This window comes from Coturnix japonica, chromosome 5 (genome assembly GCF_054131305.1).
Source record: "Coturnix japonica strain WE chromosome 5, WE-NBRP24, whole genome shotgun sequence".
In the NCBI taxonomy this organism is placed as follows: Eukaryota; Metazoa; Chordata; class Aves; order Galliformes; family Phasianidae; genus Coturnix; species Coturnix japonica.
The window spans coordinates 26,320,232-26,332,631 of record NC_140667.1 but is presented as its reverse complement, the minus strand read 5'-3'; the positions used below and the strand labels follow the sequence as shown (position 1 = coordinate 26,332,631).

Genomic DNA, 12,400 nt, shown 5'->3' with positions numbered 1-12,400 from the left:
TTAGTTCTGTGCTTGGTTTCTGTTGCAGGTATACAGAGGTTCTGGCATGGCACAGACCCTCTCTGGAAACAGAAACATCTAGAATGGACAAGCTGTGGATATTTGGAGAGGGCCCAGAGAAAACTGAACCTACCTGAGCTCCCTCTGCCCCAGATTCCTCCCATCTTCGAGAAGGTCCAGGATGACAGAAATGATCCTTGTTTTAGCTGCAGTAAAAAGTTCTAAAAAAGCACAAGGGATGGTCTGGTGCTACAGGTAATGCTACCAATGCCATACACTTTTATTAGCAGCACTTCAGTAGGAAAATAATTCTCTGGTCAGCTTCCTGCCCTCTCTGGGGACTGAAAAAAAAAAAAAAAAAAAAAAAAAGTGAAAGAAGAGATAAACATTTTTCTGAGCACAAATTTGATGGCTCAGATTCTTGGCAGGTGTAAAACTGCAGATTTAATGGAGGTACTCCAATCTGAATCAGCTGAGCGCTTACCAGAGGAGCTGACCAAGGCAATTACACTTACCCTCCTGTGCTCTTGGCCTCACGCTGTCCTCCGTGAAATTTCCAGAAGACATTTTTATCCTTCAACCATAGCATGAGAGATGATGTGCCATGAACAGTGGATGAAATGGAGCATTTTTTTTCTATGGCTTTATATTGCTTACTGGGATTCTCCAATGCCTTTAAGTCTCAGGCTCTGATTGCAAATTTCAATTGAGCTGGGGCAATCGTAATCTTTCTCTCTTATTCCCTAGTGTTTAGTATGGTGTAATGTCATGCTGTGTCCTTTCATTCAGAAGGGACTAACAAGACATTTCTTATTCCATCTCCCCGCTCTGCTAGTCATGTGTTTTCATAAAAATTATAAGAACTTAACAACCATATGGTTTCATTGTACTTGGCCAAAAGGACCAAGGAGTTTAGAAAACATTAGTAGGAAGCAGATGATTTCATGGCTGTACTTGCTCCTCTTCCCTTAGGAAGCTGGGCTAAAAACAGACAGGAAGTGCAAGAGAAATTATTAAATAACACCGTTAAGACAGACAGATGGCCATTAACTATCACCATATTTGATTCCAGAGATAGGGACCTTCCATTTTACCCTGCCTTGCTACAACAGCCTAAAAATGACATGTTAGAAGACCAGTCTTTGGGCTCCAGTTCTTCTACAGACAAAGCCTATTTTCCTCCTCTTAATTTTCTTTTTTTAACTCCACAGACACAGCAAGGTGGTTCTGTTTGCATCTGAGCTTGGGTGCTGACAGCTGATACTGACAGCACAGCTCAGGGAAGGACACTGTTTTCTTCAGCACTGGCAGTAGCAGCAGTATGGGGGGCAGCCAGCACTCCTCTACCACCACAATAAAACCAAGGAAACACTGCACAGTGGGTGCATGCTATTTGCATAATACAAATCAGCATCCCACTATACAGATCATCTCCCTGCAGCCAAGTAATCTTCCATCCCCACCCTACATTCCCTTCTCTCCCGCTTTCCATTGTGTTTGGCTTCCTCACACTCACCCATTACCACTCCTTATTCCCAGCCAGGCCCTCAGCTTCACACCAGGAATCCAGTACCTCCATGGGGTCTCTCCATCCCTTTGCTCTTACAGCCACTGATCTACTGCTCCCACTAGCAAAAAGATCTGTGAAAAGAGAGGAAATTTAACTAGCTAACATGAAAAGGAAGGAAGAGATGCCAGCCATCTGAGCAGCCTCTCAAAGATCCCCAAGAAATAGCAGAAAAATAACAGTTGCTGGAAAAACTTACCCAGAAGATGAAGCCATTGGTTTCAGAGGATGGCAAGATGAGAATCACACATGTGCCTGTATCTGTTAACATACTTCTCTGTCACAGCTCAGAGCCTGCAAACAGCTTGGATGTGCCCATGTGTTGCATTGGCATCTGCACACAGAAACCACCTTCAACTGGAAAAGCTCCACTCTTGTTCATAAATAATTGCCTGACCAGCTGCTGCCAGCCTGGAGAAAAGGACTCGGAAAGGTCACAAAAAGAGTGAATGCAGAGCCCATCCTTGAAGCTCTCACTGCCTGAGTTAGACTCCTCCGGACCTCTCGCTGGGGCACTGCCTGGAGTGGTAACAGCTGCCATGTGCTCACCTCACCCATTCCTTGCATAGAGAATAGAGTCATGGTGTTACGATCAGCTTTGTTCGTGGCTGTGCCGCAGGAAGGTGACCCGGGGGCCTCCTGCCCTGTGTTTGAACAAACAACGCTCCCAAATAGCAGGCAGGCTTTTCCACGCGAAGCACGGCTGACACCTGACTCTTTGCCTGGCTTCTCCCAAGAGGACGTTTTAATGAGGCCCACAGCTGTAATATCGCATAGAGAACATTAACAATGCTAATTACCTAAAGTTTAGACCATGAATACTCAACCAACTGTACCTCAGAGACGAATTGTTTGGGCCCAAATGAAGCAGCATGGATGGCTTGCAGGGTGCATCAGGGCTGTGGGAGAGCAGGCATCAGGCACCGAGCTGGCACAAGAGGGCTGTTAAACGGGAGAGGGCCTGAGCACAGAGCACTGCTGAGATTGCAGAGAGAAACTGTCTTTGGGTGGCCGGTTCTCTCTTGATAAAACATGGAAGGTGTTGATAGGTCTCTCGGCATCATCTCATACAGGGTCTGTGTGGAGCACAAGGCTGGGGGCAAGGGAGGGGGTCTGTGGAGGCTCTGTGCCAGGCGGCCGCAGCTGGCGCTGGCTGAGCGTGCACTGCTCTGGGAGCAGCCAGCAGCAACACAGACGTGCTGTGCACTAGCGAGCGCTTGCCTGGAAGAAGTCCAGGGCCTCTGCTTCACGCCATATGCACAGTCATTCTGCAGCCCAAGGTCATCGCGGCGGTACTGAGGGCATGCTGGGATGGCTGCTCTGAACTGAATGCTCAGGCTGCCAAGCAGCAAACAAAGCAGTGTGTACTTTGCTGCACGAAGCTTCGCTGTCGCTTCTTCCTTCAGCTCCTTATCATGAACGCCGCGGGGCAATGATGTGCAAGGAGGGCTGTTGTGCATCTGAAGAGGAGATTTGGTCCACCCAGGTGTCTCTCAGAGGGAGACGTGAATTTTTAGCAGTCTGTGTTGCTCGGCTCTAATTGAGCACAAAAACATCACATGGCAGGCAATAGCCCATTAGCAACACTGTGTGCTGAGGGGCCTTTTAATTATTTTTGTGTTCCCAGAGGACTTGAGAATGCTCTTCACAAGCATGGCGCAGGAATGCCAATTAGGTGGCCTCCAGCCCCACTAGACAAGGTCCGGTCACATCACCTTGCGTCACTGGCTGAACCCTGCCCTCCATTTTCTCCCCAAGTCTGCAGCTCTCTGCCGTGAAATATTTATTAAAGAGAGCTGCTGCCTGTCGCGAATGTCGAGTCCCCAGTCTCCTTGCCAAGGTCAGGCTGCCGGGGAGGTACTTCTGCTCTCTGTAGCTCCTCGACGAGACTGACAGGGCTTTCTGCTGCTCAGCACCAGGCAGGCAGCCCCAGGGAGGAGGCTGCTTCCCTTCCTGAGGATTCTTGTTTCCCAGGAATAAGGTGAGCACACAAAGAAATTACTGAAGCAGAGATGGCAAAGCTGCGAGCTATTGCACTATCAAAACACATAGTCACGCTAGGGCCTTTTGGGAGCACAAAATATAAAGCCATTAAATCAATTTTTACTGTTGTGAAAGGTCTGCTTCAGTCTTTGCTGTCACCTTCATAACTTCTTGGGAAACTCCTACACGTAGAAATAAACCCAGTCCCACACAAGGGGATATGAGTTTCGCCCTTGGCTTACGTGGTTTCCACCCTCTGAATTTAGCTGTGGTTTGCTGAGTTTGACCCTATCATTTTGTACAGTTTTGGTGCCAGACTAATGCTGAGAGCTTCAACTTCAAGCCATTTGATAAACCTTTATCAGCTTTGCCATATTAAATAAGCAGTCACAACATCACTTGATCAAGCATGGTGAAAGTGTTGTGAAAGTCTTCCTCCCCCAGTATGGGGGCAAACCAAAGAGGTAGGAAAGATATCCAGGAATGGAAACAGCTCTGTCAATGTAAGAGGTGAGAACCAGAGTAACGCAGCATGTCACTGGGATTCACTTTCCCTAACCATAACCTCTAAAAGGATCTTGGAGGCAAAAAAAACAACATGAGAAGGAAAGTGATACATACCTTATCACTGGGTTGTGTGTACTCAGCCTGGTGCTCCTGGGCCCAGCTGTGCAGCAGGTTGTGGTGGTTGATTCCTGGTGAACCTGCAGACCTGGCTCTCCTGCTTTGCCATCTCATGGCCTGCCAGGAGACCCGCTGCATATTCTCTCCTCATAGGGAAGCTGTCCCATAGCTCCAAGGCTTCCTGCTGGTCCCCTGTGCCTCCCTTAACTCACCCAAAGGCTTTTTGGATACGTATATGCTGGGCTGTGCGGATGGGAGGGTAGGGTTTGTGGAGGAAGAACCAGTGCTGCAGGCACTTCCTAGACCAGGACCGCACCCTGGATTTATGCAGGGATCTGATGACATTTTCTGTTTTCTCCTTTTCTTTCCCCCCTCCCAGTAATTCCTAATATTTTACATGCTTCTTGACACCTGCTCAGACTCGACCTGTCATTTTCTCTCAGAATTAGCGATGCTGCTGAGATCATTTTCCTGTGCACTGATGGCTAATCTAGAGCCCCTCATTATGCATGTATAATTAGGGTGGGTTTTTTTCCCCAGAAGCATTACTGTGCATTTATCAACAGTAGATTTCATCTGCCATTTTACAACCCAGTCATTCATAAGCGTGAAAAACTTCTGCAACCCTTCACAACCTGCTCCTGTTTTGACTGCCCGGAACAGTTTTTCATTCTCAGTAAACTTCTCGCCTCACTTTTTGTCCTCTTTTTCCAAATTTTTTCTAAATAGCTTTAAAAGAAAACCTACCTGGGACATTTTCCTTATTTGTGAAAACATATTGTTTATTTACACCTTTATACTTCACTGCTGCAACTACTCCATGCCTTTTATTGGAAATATCATGATAGTGGCAATTAATTACACCGCTGTTCAAAATAGTTGCACTGGAAAAAGTTTTAAGAAGTGTGGACAGACAGCACAGAAATACAAACAGCACTAATCCCATTTTTAGGACTTAGCAGAAAAAACACACTTGCTTCCATCAGTTTTTCTACACTACCTTTGAAATTCCACTAAATTCAGTCTCTCATGTGCAATACATATTTTTTTCTACATTTATCACCACTTCAGAGTTCATTAAACCATTCCAGAGCCAATTGTTGATAAAATCCTCATCTGGATTCAAGATATTAACGAAGTCTAACTCCTCAAGTCTCTGGCACCAAGGCAACATGTTGTCATAAATCCATAGGAAACCAGCTTTCATTAGTGCCCTTGGCCATGAAACTAATTGTTTGCTCTGCACTGGGCACCTGCTCATGGCTGTGGGCAGCAGGAAAGTCATCAGCATTTTAACGTTCTTCCTTTGCTGTGCTTTACTTGTTTTTTGTCTTGGGATTATGAGATGCCAGGGAGGTAAAACAGCGACTTGGAAGAAAACAGCTGCCAGAAGCATGGGCTCCTGTTTCTTACTTTAAGCCGTGTGTACGCGTAGAGTTAAAAAATACTACTTAGAATAATGTAAAGCAGAAATCTGTTGCGTTCCTTCAGAATTACCCAAGCTTGCTTTAATAGATGCCCGATTAATTGCATGCTGTCTGAGAGCTTTTGTTCCTCTCTGGAGTGGCTGTGGTCTGTGCCACAGAGGTGAATGCTACTCTACTGTATGGCAAATTTGACATTGAAGGGCTCTTTGTAGGAATAGGACTGCCATTCTCCCCCATTGTTCCTTTGATTAAACAGTGCCAGCAAAAGAGACAGTTTTGATGGTTGTTTTCCTATTACGGGCATCTGGCTACTAAGAACTGGGCTGAGATCACCACATCACAAGCCGCTGTAGAGATCTGTTTGTGCACTCTGATCCCACAGCTATGTGATCCAGATGACTATTTGGATACACACATTTCATAAGGGAGAAAGACAAACAGTTTCTGGGATGTGGTGAGTTGTGCACAACCATCCTCTGACACCACTCTTCCAGTGTCCTGACCCACAGCTCCCCGGTACACCTGAAACAACTCAGGAAAGAGAACACTTTTCCTCCTTTTACATCAACATGCTTCACAGTGGACTCATTCATTAACTCCCCCCAGTTGCCAGCCCTTTTGTAGCTCCTCACTCAGTGAATCACTGCTTAGCAATGGCTCAGCATTCCCTCTGACACTTGGGGCTTGCCCAGCCTGGCCCTCACCCTCCGGCACTGCGTTAGTCCATAACAGATACCAGACTAGTTGACAGACGTCTGCTTTGCTGAATAAATTTGAACATGTAGAGCCCCTCCACAGAGTCTGACCACCTCGTTTGCACCAAAGCAAGAAGGGAGAATCTCAGAGCACTCTCCTCTCTTTATCACACTTCTGTTTGAACATGCAGCAAAGGATACAGGAACATCTTTCCTTGGACTTTTAATCGAAGTGCTTTAATAAGAAAAGAAAAAAAAAAAAGAAAGAAAAAAAGGAAAAAAAAGTACATACAAGTTCTAAACTCCTGTTTTCTGCAATCGTTCACACTTTTACTAAATTTCAACAGAATATTAGTAATGTAGGTAGTCAACACAGCTAACAAACTACAGTACAAGTTACTAATAACAGTACAAGATGTTTGGAATACATTCTCGCAAGTGTGTGTGAATACCAAAGAAATCCTGCAAAGCTGAGAGGTTCCCATACATGTTGCCCTCTCCTCTCCAGCACCTATAGGATTTCCCTCATGGGCTTCCTAACCACAAAAACACAGAAGGGCTGGTCCTTGGCAGGTGCAACATTATTAGCCATAGAGCATCATCAGTTTTATGAGTGAGGAGTGGGACTCACTCTATGCTCAGATAGACGCTTTCAGGCCAGGTGGAAACACTGTGCATGTCTCTGTGCATGACAAAGTGATGGACCTCCTTGGTTACAGCACTGAGTAACATATTTTTCTGAGGGTTTCAAAATGGATCTGTATCTGCTGGAAGAAATCAGATCAGGACAGCTTAAGAACAATCGAGAGCACCCTGCATTCTCAGTTGTTCTGTGCAAAGCTGTGCAAATCTTCCTCAGAAAGCATAAAATCTGAAGAGTAAAAGCCCATACCACCAGCTCTCCACCCTCACAAAAGGCCTGCAAAGCTATCAAGCACTTAAGAAAACGAAGTGTGAGATAAAAGGAGCAAAGGTCCTCCACACAAGCCATATCAAAACAAATATCTACATACACACATTGTAACAATACAGTCACTTCAGATTTCAAAAGAAAGGTTCACAATTTACAAAGGAGGGAAAGAGAAAAATAATACAAGAAGCTGTTCTTATTGTTATGTACTGGTTCCTAAGCCTGTAACCTTAGCCTGTGGCCACCAAAAATGAATGCCAAGTAGCATAGCATGAACCCCAACAAGGCCTCAGTGGGGTAGCAACAGGTGACCTGGAGGTAGTGTACTTAGCTGAAAAGCAATCTGAACGAAATGACAAGCATTTTTATCCTATTCTTGCACATTTACATGATTGAAGACATTGTGACAAGGGTGCTGGTATGACGTGTCTCTCTAGCCCTACGAGCCCACCTCCTTGCCACACCAGCATCATTCACAGAAGGCTTTTTTTCTCATAAGCAAGAGTGATATCTGGAGTATTTGTCAGACAGAAAACCTTATTTTCTCACTCAGTCATTCTGGCTTGCATCTGTTCTTACTGTGTGACAAACAGGACAACCAGCTTCATCTGAGACTGCCCGATTTTTCTCACAAGCATTGATATAAAATCTTGTCACTATTGCCCTGAAGACTGATACCTCAATCGCACAGTTCAGTCAGCAGCATCCCAGAACCCCTCCTTACCATCTATTCACTGACTGGTATTCAATTATTCTGGTGGGAAGCTATGGAAGTTGGCAAACCCTTGTCAAGGCTGGCTTCTCAGTTCATCAGCACATTACAAAAAGACTGAACGCTGGTGACTTCAGCTTGGAGCAAAGACAACAAAGTCAATTTCTTTTATGCAGCAAAAAGGACAAAGATCTATTCAGGTGACACAGAGATGGCATATCGAGAAGACATGATGGTGGTTCAGAGTTAGAAAACTTCCTCAGCTGTACTGCCCTTTCACTAACTGATTTTCTATTCATACCAAATGAATTATTCCTAGTTTTCTCCAGCCATATTATCTTGATACCACAGTCAACGCGTTACAAAAGTCACTATGATGCAGTCACTCAACATACACGTGTGACATATATGTCATGTATGGGTAGGGGTATGTACAACCAAGAGGCAGAGCAGGTTTTAGCCCCCACCTTGTTATTCCCATGAGGGAAAGCAGATCTCAGGTGAGACGGAGACAACACAGAGCATTTCCAATATTTAAAAGAAGGCTTCAAGTATACTAACAGATAAAAACCTCAAAAACTAAACAGCAGGAATGGACATTAATAGAACAGCTCCTGTTACATAGCCAACTAACTCAGGTGCTCTAAAACGTGTCTCAGCTTAAATCATTTTATCTTGCAGACCATGCAGAAGAAAGAGGTGCTGTGTCTGCAGGGAATCATTGTGCTCTCTCAGTATGGCCTAGAAGTTACCCGTTCTGCCTCCTCTTCCCTCGCCCACTCTCTTTATAACAACAGCTCTTTTGCTTCAGTGGCTAGCTGGTTAGACAAGACTATTTAATTACGAACAAACTCCAAGGTCAAGGTATTAGAAGACTGGAAATAGATACCCTGCTACTTCTCAAACAAACAATGCATTGTACATTTAGAGCTTCTCTGAATCGTCCCTCCACTGAGCATAGCATCATGAGGGCAAGATTTCCATCAATCCTGTGCTGGCACCACCAGCTCTAAGAATTAAAATGTAAATCAGGCCTCCTTCCACAGCCTTTCACTCCCCTGCTAAAATCGCTCCCTGCTGCCCAGAGAAGCCAGTTCTTTCTGAACATTTGTGTGAGACAGACATTTCTGTTCAAGGACCCCCAGGGTATTCAATCGCTCTCACACTGGTGACACACCAGACATCAGGAATTGTTTTGACCACTTTGTGTATTTATTTCTTAAATTACATGTAAACTAAAATAGAAAGAGACTGTATCCCATAGCCAAACTTAACTATTAGACTAGTAAGGACAATAGGAATTCACTTTCTTCCTCAGAAATTCTTCAGAAATCAAATTGGGATCTTCTCATGTTGCAGGACATTTTTTCATCTCCACTCTGCACTAAGTTTTACACCATGGCTGTTGTGCGTGTCACTGACCCTTTGCTGAAAGGGATTCACACAGGAAACAAACCTTGATGATTTCATCACCACAGTACTGAGAATGGATAAAAGTCACATCCCACTTGGTAAATCTATGGCATACCCCAGTTGTGCCATGGTCATGGGTAAGAGAATCCATGAAGACTGAAAGAGCCTCTTAGGAACACTTGTCAGACAACCTCTATCTTCTGGTCACTTTGGACCTCCAGTGACCTTCCTAAAACACCTTCAGTTTTTGCAGAGGGCTTTCAGGAACACAGATAGAAATGGGTCATACAGTGTCCTGATACAGACCATGACTCCATTCACTGTTACAAGAAGCAGGATGGGAAGAGCCCAGCTGGACACCAGAGCACAGAGCTAGACATTCTATAAATACCTTTTTCCTGAGGAGATTTGATAGCAGAAATCAATAAGGTATAACAAAAAAACAAGCCCTCCAGTTATTTCCTGAAGCCACTTTTAAGGACAAACCAGAACCAGATAAAGGAGCAAGTCTTTCAAGTCAGAACACAGTTCTTGGATGTTTTGCCCCCAAATTGAATTAATCTTAAAAGAAGGGAAGTAACCTAAAAGCCCTTAACAGTCTATTTTTAAATGAGAGGATGTTTTTCATTTAATTCTCGATAACACAATAATTTGAAAATAACTGAGGAAACCATATAATCCCAGATGGTCTGCGCTCCATGTGCTCTTATGAAGCTGCTATGACTCCACCGCATTAAAAAAAGACATACATTATTCCGTAGCAATTGTCCGTGACACTGAGGCTTACAACATAAATATTGCAATACCTCATCCAGTTTCTGTATGACACACCATGTTTTATTGCAGTAATGTCTCATAATAGATGAAGGTGCTGCAGGGTCCTGTTTGGCCAATTGCTATAGGACCCTGGAGTGCACTTCCATAAGGAGGGAATATCTCCCACAGGAAGGGAGTTAAGACGAGGTCTGGATGTCAGGAGAACTGACTAAAGGCTTCACACGTAATTCTGGTCAAATCCTTTCTGTGTCTTTTTCCTCCCAGCTGCTCCAAGACAGGGAGGTTCATTCCCTCTTTGCAGATAACACTGGATGCAAGGTAATGGAGCACAGCCCTGCTACACACAGCAGAATGCCTCTAAATCAAGAAGCCAGTGTTTTTCAGCGACGTGACAGATTGAAAAATGCTTCTGGTACTTCCATGAGAGGGTTACTAAGCAACACTTTGGCTTCCAGGGAGTAGCCGTGCTGGATGTGATCTCATGTGCCAGCAGCCTGACCACATCCCCAGCTGGAGCAGTGGGGAATGAAAGCACGTGTGCTGGCAGTGAGGCCATGTGGCTCCCATGGCTGCCAAACAAGCTCCCTCCAGACCTGCAGTGGTCACAAAGATGATACAGACCACTCATGGAGTGGCTAAAAGCAAGGACCACGCTATGATGTACAGCCAGGAGGGAAGTCATGCTTAGGAGGTTATGCCCCACTTGGTAAATCTATGGCATATCCTACTCGTGCCAACTCCCCTTCAGCCTTAGAGCAAACAGAGCTGGAGAGGACAGGCTCCAGGGACAGATGCTAACAGTGTGGGCTGTAGAAGATTTCCATGTGAGGAGAGGCTGAGAACAAAAAGACTGGAACAGATTAGAGATGGGGCAGGGAGGTGAGCTCAGCACGGAGTGAAGTGAGGTTTGATGCAGTAGAAAAACATGTACTGCAGGAAGAAGCTGTTCACAGAAAATCAAATCCTAGTACACTGGAAACTGAACAATCAAGTCCAAACTCCATCAAATCAGGGAGAAATTCAGGCTGGTTGCTGCCTGCTCTGCAATGTCTGCTGAGATGTCTCACTTCACTTTGAAGCCTATGACATAGCATCACCAGAAACAGACTGAACCAGAACAAGACCACACTCATCTGGGGCTGAAATATCTATTTTCTTCCATGTGTTGGGTGTACTCAACTAGTAAAATGTGCATGTTTTTAAATAAAGATCAAGGACTCATACTACTTAGGCTGAGCCTTCTGAAAACACCTGGCCAACCTCTAGGCTTGAAGTCAATCAAAGAATATTGACTGAGAGCACTGAGAAGTTGGTCTATCTTTTAGTGAATTTGTAAATCATGGTCCACATATGGCAGCAATTGTACTGTAAGGGGTAATTTTTGCCTTATTTTCTTAGAATGTTGACACATCTTTGGCATTTCTCCTCACTCCTTCTGCTGTTTCAAGGTCAGTAACACCTACTGATCATTTTTTTGGATCAATTCCTGGTAGGTGAGCCATGTTTATGGTAAATAACATAAGTATGGTGTGCAAATATGGTGCCAATATGTACAACTTAAAATCTCCTTCTGATTAAAATTAAATACTATAGCATCACACAGCAAGGTTCTATCAACGTATTCATGTGGTTGCCACTGTTTTGAGATCATTTCTTGAGCATTTCAAAAGTGCATAAAAAAGCTGATGCTATCATTTTATCTGAGAGACACATTATGATGCCACAGATTTATTCTCCTCCTTTCCTCCCTTATGATTAATGGGGACAACGTTGTCCCACTGTCAAATAGAAGTTCAACAGCAAAGATCCTAATTCACCCACTTCTCATTGATGTTTCTCTTTGAAACCACTTCTAGTGAAAAACAATCAAGCAAACAAACAAACCGTGGCAGAGGTGGCAGATAAGGAACAGGTGAAGTAATAGCTTAATATGTACAGAAACTTCTGATTCTTAGGTGATCTGACTATCAACACAGATGACAATTTACTTGAATGCTTTTGAATCTCTCTTACATCCACAATTCAATGAGACAGATTATTCCTGGACCTGTCCCCATTACTGATGACCCAGGCTACAGTGATGGAAGAAAGTCAGAGTAAACTGGAGGGAGGGCTGTTGATCTCTGCTGCAACACAAAAAGGTAATGCCATCAAGGTAAAGATGGAACATTTCTTCCTGCATTTTTAAAGAACATTTTACAACTACAAAAGAGTCTAAAAGAATGGCTGTGTGACCTTAATGCAGAATTGGGATTCAGTCAGCATGTGAGTTTGATTCCCTGCAATGATCAA

At 44.3% G+C, this 12,400-nt stretch overlaps 1 long non-coding RNA gene across 1 annotated transcript; it reads right to left on the bottom strand.

The window, feature by feature from the left end:
- Positions 1-844: 844 nt before the first annotated feature.
- On the bottom strand, positions 845-1,899 carry LOC146760724 (uncharacterized). Its single transcript, XR_014946616.1, has 3 exons — positions 1,767-1,899; positions 1,517-1,641; positions 845-981 (listed from the first exon to the last, which is right to left on the bottom strand). It is a non-coding gene; the product is annotated as an uncharacterized LOC146760724 (long non-coding RNA).
- Between the last annotated feature and the right edge of the window lie 10,501 nt (positions 1,900-12,400).